Source organism: Pteropus alecto, unplaced genomic scaffold (assembly GCF_000325575.1).
Source record: "Pteropus alecto unplaced genomic scaffold, ASM32557v1 scaffold160, whole genome shotgun sequence".
Taxonomy (NCBI): Eukaryota; Metazoa; Chordata; class Mammalia; order Chiroptera; family Pteropodidae; genus Pteropus; species Pteropus alecto.
Window position 1 is genome coordinate 1,293,197 of NW_006429864.1, and position 13,858 is coordinate 1,307,054.

Below are 13,858 nucleotides of genomic sequence, written 5' to 3' on the forward strand. Positions count from 1 at the left end.
TGGGCCGTCCCTAGGCTTCTGAACCCCTAGGTCTTCCCTGATTCAGCTGCCAATGGTTACTCTAGATTTAATCTCTTCCTTGCTCCAAGCACACCGTGGCTCCTCTTGATCCCTAGGCCCTTCATGGCCCCTGTGACCCCCCTTCCTCCTTTCTTTTCATCTTCCTGTTGCTCATTAGCCTCCACCCCACCTGCTCCCTTGCTGTCCCTCGAGGCTGCCAAATAGATTCCTGCCTCAGTGCCTTTGCACCTGTTATGCCCCCTGGTCAGGCTGCTCTTCCCTCCCCTACTCTCCATCTCTGAGGCCTCAGAATAATAGCTTTGGGAGAGTCGCCACCCCCTCCCACTTGTCAGCTGCCTCCTACCCTGCCCCAAGTCCTGACCACAGGCCCCAGCTGTCAACACTTCCCTCTGCACTCTAAGATGTGTGGCATCCCTCTATAAGTCTCAGTTTATTCTTTGGTAAACTGAGACCAATTTCAGTATGGCCTCACTGGCCCAAAATCATCCAGAAAGTGAAAAAGCGTGGATTCGCACCTAGGCTGGCCTGATCCCAGAGCCTTTGTCCTTGTCCCATCAAGTGGGAGAAACACTTGAGGGTCAGGGACAGTCTGGGGTCACTCAGCCACAGGAGCCAAATGGGGCCAAACTGTGGCCTCCAGTATGTCATGTTCTTAGGACGCCTTTCTCTTACTGGAAAACTTCTACTCATCCTTTAAAACCCCACCTCCTAGATCCCTTTTCTCTGACCTAGTTCTGACTCCATGGGTTGAGGGCATCTGTGTCTGGCTGCCAGGGCTGAGGCCTCTCAGGAGCCCAGCAACACTCAGCCAGAAGAAACACGAGACCGTGTTTCTCACATACGGCCGTTCTGGAGCTGGCCCAGGTGCCTCTGCCAGGCCCAATCCCTCTCCCAGGTGCCTCCTGCTGGCGTATCACCCTCAGGACCTGCCGAACTCCTGGTTTAGAAGGGCAGGCAAGACATTTCACTCAACCCATAGGCCCACGTGTTCTGGAAACTTCCCTCTGGCCTGAGCTCACATAGCTCCATGCCAGGCTGGTTTACCTGTGAAATGCACCAGAGACATCCTAAGATCCAGGTGATGCGGCGGGAGTTTCTTGCTGGCGTCTCAGTGCCCCAGTCCAGGGCAGCCATGGGGCTGTGAAAAAAGGCTCGGACCCCATTTCTCGCACACCTACCCCAAAGCCCATGAGGTCAGGTCCCATGTGGCCTGGCCCCCACAGCCTCCATCATAACAGGTTCTGTCCCACCTCCGGGCCTTTGCACATGCTGTTGCTTCTGCCCTGATAGCCCTTCCCTCACTCCACACAAAGCCTCTATCTTCTCCTCCTACAGATCTAAGTTCAAATGTCCCCTCTTCAGAAGCCCCTCATCCTCCCTGACCAAAGCTGCCCTTCTCTTGTGCTTCTAGAATTCATAAATAGGACATATCGGTGGTTCACGGCCATTCTCTGCCTCCCTCTGTAATGGGAGCTCCGAGAAGGTGGGGCCACAGCATGCAGTCAGTGTGCAATGAGTGAGTACACCATAACAAACAAGATTGCAGAATCCCAGAGTGTGTCCCCCTCCCCTACCCCGCCCCAAGGGAAAGTGACCTGGCCTCACCCTTGGCCCCAGATCCTTGCTGCCTCCCTCCCCCGGAGCCTGCTTGGTGTTCAGGTTGGTGGTGGGGTAACAGAAGGCCCTGCTCAGTTATTTGTGCCCTGGCCTCCCCCATGAAACCCTCCCATCATGCGCTGAAGCACCTTTTCCTTTCAGACTCCAGGCCGAGAAAGGTTCATAATTCTGGCCACCTCAGTCTACAACATGGATGGGAAGTCCAAAGTCATGACAGGTTCTGTCTTTGTGTCCAGGCTCTGCTCCTACTCTAGCCATAGCTCCCCGTCACCTTCAGGAGAAAGTCCAACTCTTCAGCTCAGAAATCCTGAGTGGACAAGGTCCTTCCTTTCTCCTTTGCCTCATTCTCAGTCACCCTTTGCATCTCGTCTTGGTTGGTTTCCCAGTAGTGACTGTCGACACGGTCTCAGGACACATTAACTGCTGTCAGAGACCAAATATTCACTGCACTGAGCATGTCAGCACATCCGGCTGAATGTGACTCTTACAAAGTAATGGGACTCACTGTTTGCACAGTAGACAAACACCATGGAACACTGACCACTAACAGGATACTAAGTACAGTGCTGGAGACAGGGACTGCCCGAGAGCTTAGAGCAAGAATCAACAAATTTTTTCTATAAATGGCCAGTTAATTAATATTTGAGGCTTTGCAGGGCATTCAGTCTCTGTAACTATTCAATTCTACTTGCTTGAAAGCAGCCACAAATAATGCACAAGCGAGCAGCCGTGGCTGGAGCCCCATAAAACTTTATTTGTGGATGCAGAAATGTGAATTTTACATAGTTTTAATGTATCACAAAAGATTCTTTTGGTCTGTTTTCAGTCATTTAAGAGTGTGAAAGTTATTTCTAGGTCCTGAGCAGAGCTGTAGTTGGCCAGCCCCTGGATGAGGTAACAAAGTATCAGGATTCATTGTTAGGAAGAATACGAAAGCTGTTTAGAGATCTTTCAGGTTGCCAGCTGAGAAATATTAGGGCAGGTTGATAACTAACGGGGACCATCAATAAGTAACAGGTATCTGGACTCGATGTTTACTAAGTATCAGAACAAAGAAAGCTGCTGACTGCTGACAACTGTCAGGACTGGAGTTGAAGTCAGACCAGCCCCTGGCCCGGCACAGCACTGACCAAACGGGGTGCTGCTGCCCATTCTCCGAATGCTGTTTACCAAGTATCAAGTGACAGGGGCCAGTGGCAGGGTATCGAGTCACAAGGCTGTCACACTGAGACTGGGGCACTGTGACAACAACTCTAGACATCAGCTGTTTACAGTGACATGAGACCGGTTATTTACAGGGGACCAGAAGCACCGCTTTCTGGTGCCGGAGTCCAGATAGCCAGTGGGACGGGCTCCACGGCAAGTGTTCTAAGAGGCCCTGGTCCCAGGCCCCCTCCCTTGCAGCAGCTTCCAGCTTCTAGAGTGGGAATGAGGAAGGGCTCCTGCCCCAGCCAAGGTGAGGCTTTTACTCACTCAGGACCGCCATACTCAGTCTTGGGCTCTTTAGAGGCAGAGATTGAGCACTAAAGGCATTGGGTCCCCTGGTCCGGCTTCTATCCTCCTTCTGCTCATCCCTGGCTGTGCCACCTGGAGCATATCGCTTAACCTCTCTGGGGCTCCACTTCCTTATCTGTAAAATGGGCATGATGACAAATCAGGGTTGCCAGACAAAATACAGGATACCCAGTTGACTTTGAATTTCAGATAAACAATGACAAAAAGAAAATTATTTTAGTATATCTCCTGCAACATTTGGGATATATTTATACTAAGAAAATATATTGGTTGTTAATGCGAAATTATTTGGGGGCTTAGATGTTTGTTTGCTAATTCTGAGCCCCGGCCAGGCACAGAAAAAGTACCTGATGCCTTATAGCCCTGAAGGTCACTGTCCTTGTCTTTCCCAGGATGGAAAAACTGGGCCCAAGTAAGATCTGATGATTGGCTCATAAGTGCATCATCCATCTCTGGGGAGATTATTGACACCATTATTCAAGAACTTCACTAGAACATCAGCAAGAGACTTTGGACCACAGGGGTCCCCCAGGAGGGCTGGGGGCCGGGTTTCTTCATTCACAGCATATCCTCAGCACCCAGAACCCAGCCTGGTGCCCTGCATGGCTCAATAAAGAGTTGCTGAATGAATGAGAGATGAGATTTAATAAATAGTTAATGAATTTAGTGATTGATTCCACCACTCTTTATTGAATACTTACCACACCTACCCTTGCCTGCCCACGGCTGCACATAAAGGGAAATAGATATTAATCCAGTCATCACCATAAATGCAAAATTAAAACTTGAACAAGACCTGCCAAAGGGAGACACCCAATGCTAAGACCCATGCATAAGGTCCAGGAAGGCTTCCTGGAGGAGGTGACATATGACAGACCTGGAGGAGGAGATTTGTAGATACAAAGAGGGGACAGCGAGTGCCAGGCAGAGGGCGCAGCATGTATAAAGATCGTGGGGTGGGAGGGGCTGTCTTCGTACCACCCCTAGCTCCCTCTGATAATTTGCAGACTCCAGCAGATAGTTGACTAGACTAAATTTAGGATGACCAAGGTCTCCTGGCAAGTCAGGCAGGTCTGGCATCCTCAATGGCCCACAAGGGAAAGGACAGAAGCCCTGGCACATCCTGCGCCCAGGCAAGGGTGAGATGAACAGTGCCTGGCACCACCTCTGCCTTGGAATTTCCTGTGCCACTTGCCTGCCTGATGCATCCTCCAGCTCAGATTGCTGTGGCCACCTCAAGGGACAAGGAGCAGAAGGCAGGGGATGTGGCTGCATGCTGCTGGATGGGGTCAGGAGGCAGAGAATAGACCTTTGAAATGCCTAGCTGGCAACTGTCAGGACCAAGAACCTAGGCTGTGATGGCCGTGAGAGCACTTACGTAATCATACTCGCTAATACCTATGAATGCCCAGCTGAGCTTTGATGGGAGATCTCATTTAAAAGTCCCACAGGCTGGTTCCGTAAGTATCCACATTTTACAGACAGGGAAACTGAGGTCTAGGGGGACAAAACTGCTGGCTGCGGATTCGTGGTAACCCTAGGATGCAGCAAGTCTTAGTCAGTTTGGGCTGCTATGATAAAAATACCAAAGGCCGAGTAGCTTACAAAACAGTCATTTACTTATCTCTCACGATTATAGAAGCTAGAAGTCAAAGTTCAAGGCTGTGGCAGTCAGCTGGCTATCTTCTTGCTGCGTCTTCACATAGCGAAAGGGGCAAAGGAGCTCTCTGGGGCCCCTTTTATAAAGGGACTATTCCCATCACGAGACTCCACCCTCATAACCTCATTGCCTTCCAAAGGCCCCATCACATTGAGATCTGGGTTTCAATTTATGAAATTTTGGGGGACACAAACATTCCACCTATAGCGATGCCCGCCTTTTACTTTTGAGGTGCAAGGATTGAGGCCCAGTATCCAGGGCCAGAATGGGGGCCACTGAGCCTCTTGATCCGTTTGTCTCTAACAGTGGCACTGGCCATAAAATGAGACTTGGGCTGACTGCAGAGGACCATGGGCAGACCCTGCCCCAGGCCCCTGGGGGTGTGGCAAGAGGAATCCCCAGCTCCCTGCCCACTGAGTCTGAAATGTAGGCAAAGCCAAATGTGTTGATCCAGTGTTCATCACTTACTGTATACCTGGGATGGGGGAAGGGCCCCAGCAGAACTTTCTGGACAATAGGAACATTATATCCAGGTGGATATTTCCAGAACTAGATGCACTTGTTCAAACACATCCAGCTGTACTCTATTGTATGTGACAGACCTCACCTCAAAAAGAGTTCTAGGATATTTTATTTTGAGACTGTGGGGAATAGATAACATAGGAGCAAAATCTAAGGGCTAAAATCTTCTGTTTTGAAAACTCACACTTTTGTTTGTAGCTCTGGAAGGATGAAATGGGATCTTACTTTATACTCTAGAGTATCTTACTCTACACTCTAACGTCCAGACTGCTTGTGAATATTTCTTTTTTCACTTCAAAAGAAAACACATCTGTATTTTAAATTGTGTAAATATTAACATACTACATATGAAATGATGTATAAACACAGAAAAAAAGATAAAAGCAGTCAATTTAGAAGTGGAGGTATTTTAGCTGTACCAGCTGTACACACGGATGCTGCCTCAGTTTCCCCATCTGTACATGGGGTGATAACCCCCCTACTGTGGGGCCAAAGTGAGGACCAGGTTGCTGAGCTGGAACAGTAGGTGCAGTAAGGCTGAGATGAGTAAATCTTGGGGTGGATTTGGTATCTTTTGTCTCTCAGCTGTGTTTATTTTTTTTTATGGTGATGTCAATCATTATTCAAATGCTTGTGTTGTTAACTTACAGGGCTGGAGAGTCTCTGCTGGCTGGGCCCACCTCAATGAGATAGCAGTGTGACAAGGTCCAGTCCTGAGGCTACTTCTATTCTAGGACAGCCTTCAGGGTGGTGAGGAAGCTAGGCCAGTGTCCTGACACCCTGGAGTCCCTGGTCACCGACATTGGACTCAGGGTGACTGACGTTGGACTCATGGCTTAGCAAGGGGACCTAGGGGCTGCTTTGGGGACTCAATAGTGTGGCACCCAGGTGGCGAAATGAATGGGATTGGGCAAGGAGGCCAGGCCCAGGGTGGGCCTAAGTGTGTACAACTTTGGCCTCATCTGAAAGTTCAGTCTATCAACCATTCACTGGAGGTTCAACGGTGGCTCATCCCACTTGAACTGGAGGACTGGAGGTAGGAGCAGGGGTCAGGGAGAGGTCAGACAGGGGGCCCGATCTACCTGTTAGAGAAACAATAGACAATGAGAGATAGAAGAAGATGCAGAGAGACCAGGAGAGACACAGAAAGGCAGAGACAGAAAGAGAGAAACAGAGAGACAGTGGAGAGACAGAAACAGACACGGAGGGAAACAGAGATAGAGAGAAAGATGGGCAGAGAGAGACAAAGAGATATAGAGACGGGGAGATGGTACGAGAGACAGAGACAGGAAGAGGCAGAAATAGGCTCCTGGGTCATTAATCCCACTCCCCAGATCTGGCCATGGACTGACTCCTCCCTGGCCTGCAACCAGATGGGGGCTCCTCCTGCATACAGATGGAGAAACTGAGGCCCAGAGTGGTCAACCTGCAGCTCCCAAGGCCATGACACTGGTCGGACCCTGAGGATGGGGAAGCACAGGCAAGATCCTGAAGGCTGGGGGTTTGAAGAATGAAAGGGACCCTAGTTCCCGATGGGCTTCAGGGGTGATTTGGGTTTTGGAGTCAACTTGTCCTGTGAAAAGCATCGCGGGTCTCAGGTGGGATTAGCAGAAACCTAATAAAGTTGAGGGGGAAGGGTGTCATGGAAACAGGGTCAGCACTGCCTGCGTCCCTGTGAATCAGGGGACAGCCCTCGGGTCACTGTGTGTTCTCCACTGCAGGGCCCATTTGAGATTTTCCACAACACCCAGCATTTTTAAATGACCTCGGGCTCCTGGGGCTGATCCCAGGCCCGGATGTCCAGGATGGAGGGAAAGCTCAGCTCCTCCTGGAGGCCAGCCCAGAGTGGGGGATGTCAAGAAAACTCTGAGAATGTCCTGGGCCTGAGAAGAAGGCGCCAGGCGGCCTCGAGGGGGCGGCTGGGAATTTTGCTTTGGCACCCCCCTGCCATTTCGGGGACACACGATGCACACCCCCACACCTGCCTGCACCCAGGCTGGAATGACTGGAGCAGGGACTGCCCCTTCTCACCCCTGGCATGGGCATTTGCAATACACGGAATGACCTCCTACCCCCAGCGGCTGCCTCCCTGGAGATGATGGGGGAAGCCTGGACAGGCGCAGTGAAAAGTGGTGGCCTAGGGTTTTAGAGCAACTGGGGTCTCGCCCCATTCCCTGGGACTGGGGGACTGGGACTGACTTTATCGGTGATGTCCTTGAGGAAGTGGGCTGGAATCCAAATGACCAAAATCCATCATTTCACCAGGAAAAATCCCTGAACCACAGCTTCTATCAGAAGCAGGAACAGGAAGACAGATAAGACAGGAGCTTAAAATGAACTTGACTCACATTCTAAAACAGTCAGGGAAAGATGCCGGCCATGTGAGAGTGGATTCCTCCAAAAAACGGAGAAAAAAACCTCATGGCGGAATCAGGAATGCAATGGGAAAGGAACGACCTGGTGAAACAGAAGATCGGATGGAGGCGCCTTTGTATCAGGAAAAGAAGAAATGAGACAGATGGTGTTCTCAGCCCTTCAGGGAAACAGACACGGCTGTATTCAGAGATACTCAGGAAACAATGGAGAAGGTGGATGTACCATATTCATGGACAGGGAGGCAGAGTCTCAAAGACTCTTGTCTCTCTCCATCTGATATTTTAACACAATCCCAATCAAAGTCACAACGGGGTTGTTGTTGTTGTTTTCTCCTGGAACTTGATAAGATGATTCCAAAATTTACCTAGAAGAGCAGAGGGTTGCAAATAGCCAGGACACTTCTGCAGAACAGGGTGGTGTTACCTGTCCTACCAGATATTGGGACCCATTACAAAGCCTGTAATTGAGTCAAAGGGATTTGGCATAAGGACAGACATATGGACCAATAGATTGGAATTAAATGCCTACGGACACCCAATGCAGGTCAAGAATTTTACTCTGAGATGGAAAGGGTCTGTCCCAACAGTGGGGATGGGAGACTATTTCATAAAAGGATCTGGGAAGCATGAATCAATGTTGAAAACAATTAATTAGATCCTATGTCACATCATGCATAAAACTCAACTCCAAGTGGGTAAAGGAGTTACATGCAAAAATATAATAAAATAAAGCATGAATGTCTTGGTAGAAAATGTAGGCAATCTTGGGGTCAGGAAACAAGATCCCAAACAAGAGCCAACAGGCATCATCTGCATAAGAAAATGTCAACAATTTGCATACATTAAGATTAGGACTTTTTGTTAATCAAAAGGCACCTTAATGAAAGTAAAAAGGCAAGTTACAAACTAGGGGGAAATATTTGCAATATACGCCACTGACAGAGGAATAGTATAGAACATATATAAAGAACTCCAACTCATCATGAAGAGCATGAAGAACTCTGAGGAGGAAATGTATGCGGTGAGAAGATGTTTAGTACCAATTGGAAATAAGGGAGATGGAAATTAAAACACCAATCAGATGCCATTTGATGGCAAAATCCAACAATATCAGTGTTTTCCAAGTCCCAGATTCACAAGAAACTCACTCATGGCTGGGGGAGGGTGAATGGTTCTGACACTTTAGAAAAGTATCTGGAGTTTCTAAGCACATCAGAGTCCACAGTCCACATCCTCTTGAAATCTCCAAAAGAGAAATGCATGCCTCCCACCTCCTGGCCAGCGTGCCCGGGTATAGGCATCGCCTTCTCCAGGCTGAGGCACCTACTGGAGGGCAGGGGGGACCATTATCTGAGATGGGAGGAAGTGTCAGAGTGTCTTGCGGCTGCCAAAACAAAGTACTACCCACAAGGTGGCCCAAAACAATAAAATTTATTCTTTCACAGCTCTGAAGGCCAGAAGTCCAAGATCAAGGTGAGAGCAGGGCCGGCTCCTTCTGGAGGGTCTGAGGGATAATCCATCCCAGGCCTCTCTCCTGTCTTCTAGGAAATTCTTAGCATTTCCTGGCTTGTAGCAGCTTCACTCCAATTGCTGCTTCTGTCTTCACCTGGCCTCCTTTATCTTAGGTCTCCTCTTCCTTCCTCTTATCTTAGTGACACTTGTCATTGGATTTAGGGCCCTAAATCCAGGATAATCTTACCTCTAGATCCTTATCTTAATGACATCTATAAAGATCCTATTTCCAAATAAGATCACAGTCACAAGTTCCAGGTGGACATGTGTTTTGGGGATGCTACGCTGGCCATGACCAGTCAAGAGTATAATCTTGGAGTCAAGATTATACTCTAATCCGTGGAGCATCCAGCAACCTGAGGTTCAAAAGCCATGTTCCTGATACTACAATTCTTGTTCTCCTTTATGTCCCCAGCTCTTGACAAGGACTTGGCACACAGGTAGAGAGCAGTGACATGAGCAAATCCAAGCTCCAGGGTTTAAGTCCTAGGCCTTCAGATCAGTGACTTGACTTCTGTACCTCTTTTTCCTGGCCTATAAAGTAGAACTGATTATACCTGCTGGGAGAATTGTGCCCTTTGCCCCACTGCAAAAATATGTCTACTCAGAACCTTAGAACATTCCCGTAAATGTCACTGCAGATGTAACTAGTCACGGATCTTGAGACAAAATCATCCTGGATTGCGGTGACCCTGAATCCAGGTATTCTTATAAGAGAGAGACAAGAAGACAGAGACAAAAAGGTGGCCATTTGGAGACAGAGGCAGAGATCGGAACGATGCAGCCACAAACCAAGGGTTGCCGGCAGCTCCCAGGAACTGGGAGCGAAGCCTGGGACAGACTCTCCCTCAGAGCCTCCCGCAGGATCCAGCTCTGCCCACACCTGATTCCAGACTTCTGGACCCCTGAGCTGAGAGAGGAAAATTTTTTGTTGTTTTAAATACCTGGTAACTGTCATTTGTTACAGAGGCAGGAGGAAAACTCACTCATTGCTTTATAGGATGCGGGGATGATTAAATGAGGGAATACCTAGTACACAGCCAGGTACACAGTAGGCATTTAACATACGCTCACTGGGAGAATAAAATGTGCTAATTCAGCAAAGCATGAAGTAAGCATTGGCTGTGATTACATGAGTGATCAAGGCTGAGAAGGCTCAAGTGCACTTCTCAGTGTACTTCCTACCCCAGATCCCAACAGTCCTGGGCCAGGGCACCCTCCTTGCCCTGGCAGCAGGCTGTTGACCAGTTCCTCTTAAGCACAGATACCAACCAGCCCCTAGGTGGTGGCCCCAGAAAACCTCCCTGGGCTGCAGCAGGTTGGAGCCGGATGCTACTTGCAAACTGAAACCCAGGCCTCGGGCTGTGGCCACCCACTTGTGAAACCAGTTGTGTTATTTTGCCTCTGTGAGAAAATCCCCCGGTGAGGCTGCGTGGGAGAGAGATGAGAGTGGGGACGCGGGTTGGAGGAGGGCTGACTCCATTCCCAGGAGACTTGGGGACTGACAGCGCCGTGGTGCCTGTTTCCCCATCTGTAACTGGGCTACTTGGGAGTGGGGAGAGGGTTGCACAGGCTTCTTGCTCTGAGTCTCACTGTCTTTTGTGAACTGGTTGGAAACACACAGACACTAGAGTGCCACATGGGGTCAGGTCTTTCCTTTGGGAGACACATGTCAAACCCAATCACCCGCCTTGAGATCCTCGAGGGAGTCCCATTGCTCTTAAGGTGGAAACCAAGGCCTTCCCGTGGTCCCCAAGGCATGCAGCCCTGCTGCTCTCCCCACATCATCTCCTTTCACTGCTTCTTCAGGGACTCAGCCCCAATGTCACCTCTTCCAGGAGGCCCTCCATGGCTGCCCAATCTGGAAAGACTCTCCGCTACGTCTGGCTGTGTGTCCCACATTATTCATTCTGTCCATCTCCTTTCCTGCCCCCAGACCATGACTCCCACAGTGACAGGGATATGTCTCAGTTGTCCCCAATTTGTCCCCAGCCCACAGCCCAGGGCCTGGTGCACAGGAGACATCTAGTAAATGACTCTTATTATCAGTGCGATTACTTTGAGTACATTGATTTGACACTGCTGAGAACACTGATGGCAGGAGAGGAAGAAAGGGCATGGGTGGCTATGACATTTGAGCTGAGACCTGAAGGAGGTAGGAGAGACATCAGGGCATCTTGGTGAAACTGGTCCCGGGTGGAGGCGCAGCTTGTGCAAAGGCCCTGAGGCAAGAGAATGCCTGACGTGTCGGAGGAGCTTAGGAGGTCTGAGTTGACTAAAGTGGAGAAGGAAGTGGGAGCAGCAAGACCAACAGGGCCTTGTGGCCAAGGGGAAGACTTTGGCTTTTACTCTGAGGGAGGTGGGAGCCATAGAGGGTTCTGGAGAGAGGAAGGATGAGTCTGACTCCAGTCTCTACGGAGATAAAGAGCCTGTGGGAGATAAGAGTAGAAGCCAGGAGATCAGGGAGGACATGTCTGCACTGGTCCCAGGGATGATGATGGGGCTGAATCAGGTGGTGAGAAGGGATTTGGGAGCAATTTCACTGGTGGATGAGACGAGGGATGGAGAAGAGTCAGAGACCCCTCTATGGTCCCAGATAAAGAGCCTGTGGGGAAACTGAGGCTCTGGGGGCAGAGAGATCTGGGTAAAGGAGAGGCTGAAAGGAACAAGTGGCCAAGGTTGGGGAGGGAGCCTCTGGGCCAACACTGAGTCACCGAAGTGGTCGGCTTCCTCCTGATGCAACCGCCATCCTGTCTCTTTTTGATGTTACCTCTATAATTTCAATCCTGACCCGGCTTCACACAGATAAATTTACTCTCTCAGCAACCCTGAGACACGGGCACCATATCAGTTTTACAAATGGAGAAAATGAGGCTCAGGGAGGCAAAGCGGTCGCTCAGGTCAAGGAGTGGCAGAGGTGGACTTCAAGCCCCTGAGATCAGACTCCAGACCCAGTTCCTGAGGCCAAACGTTGCCTGGGAGGATGTGAGTCATCAAACCAGCCCACCCTGGAATGTGTCACTCGATTCCCAGCTTCAGACAGGGGCTGGGGTGAGAGCCCCTGGGTGTGCTGAGAATTCTGATTTGGTTTTTATGGCCTTGCATTTCTGTGGTTCTAGACTTGCATGTCACGCGTCTGTTCTCTCATTTGTTCATTCATTCCCGGTCACCTTCAGGGCCTGCCTTGTGTGGAGTGACGTCCCAGCTTGGGAGGATCTGGGCCCAACATAGTTTTGTAAAGTCAAGGTCAAGTCAGAGGGGGTCCAGAGCTGGGTGTCTCCAGGAGTCTGGGAGGTGGGGGAGCTTTCTCACGAAGGGACCCTCAACCTGAGAAGCCCTACAGTTCCCTCCCTGCTCCCGCCACACACACACCACGATGAGAGGTAGGGAGGGTGGGGACATGTGAGCCTTTCTGACACCAGAGTCTCTGCCTTGGACCCCACTCTCTGGTCCTCATTCCAGCCTTGCACCAGACAGCTACCAATGCCACTGGGACACAGCCTGGGCCACTTGCCACTGGGAAACTGGCTCCAGGAGGTGGGGGTGTCGCTGCCCAGCGAGTCCTTGTGGAACCATCTGTGCTGACTGTTCACGGGGCAGGCTCTGGGGAGGGCAAGCTGGAAGGCAAATGGAGAGCCCCAGAACGCAGCGGCTGGACCAGGGGACCAGTGATGGGTTTTCATGATATAGGCCTCAGTTTCTTCATCTAAAAACTGCAGGGTGAAGGAAACCCTGTGTCTCGAGATTGGGTGGTGAGCTGCTGGGCTTCCAGAGTTAGAAAGGGAATCTTAGGCAATTGGGTCTTTCAGGCAGCAAAGTGAGGGCCCCGGGCTGCCTGGAGCTGGCCCCAGTGAGGGCAATTATCAGATTAGAATCTGGGCTTGTTGTGGGAGGACTAGGTGGACCCAGCTCATACAGTACTAGTCTGGAAGATCTGGAGCAGGGTTGAGGGAGAGACAGAGGCAGTGAGAAACAGAGAGACAGAGAGAGAGATAGAGAGAAGGAGAGAGAGGAGGATGAGAAAGAGAGGAAGAGTGAGAAAGACAGATAGGGGGAGAGATGAGACAGAGACACATACACAGAGACAGGGAGACAGAATAGAGACAAAAAGACAGAGAGAGGAAGAGAGAGGGAAGGGGCGATCAGGGGAGACAGGCCTCCCACCTAGCAAATCTGGGGGTGCAGGGCCAGCCCCCTCCACCCGGTGAGCTGGACCAGAGGAGCTCCTAAGTGGAATGAATCTTTTTCCTCCTTAACAAACAACAGCGTTAATATTATCGAGGATAATATTAACATCTTCCTGTGGTGGGCTTCCTGCCTCCCACACTCCTCGCCACTGCCCCCTTGTTCCCCCTCCCTCCCTCCCTCCCCCGCATGGCTCCGTGGCACCTCCCACAAACCCCAAGGAAGGTTAAATACCCCTATTTCTCCTACAAGGAAACCAAGGGTCTCAAACTGCACAACTAGCTGGAGGCAGAGGCAGGACTCACCCTGAAGCTGCGAGAAGTTGGTCGACTGACTATGTGACCACCCCACCCCCATAAGCACAGGAAGACTTGCAGAGAGAAACCTGCTCCTCCCCCATCTCCTACTGCCCTGAGAGTGTTTTTCTTCCCTTCTCCTGGGTGTTTTGGTT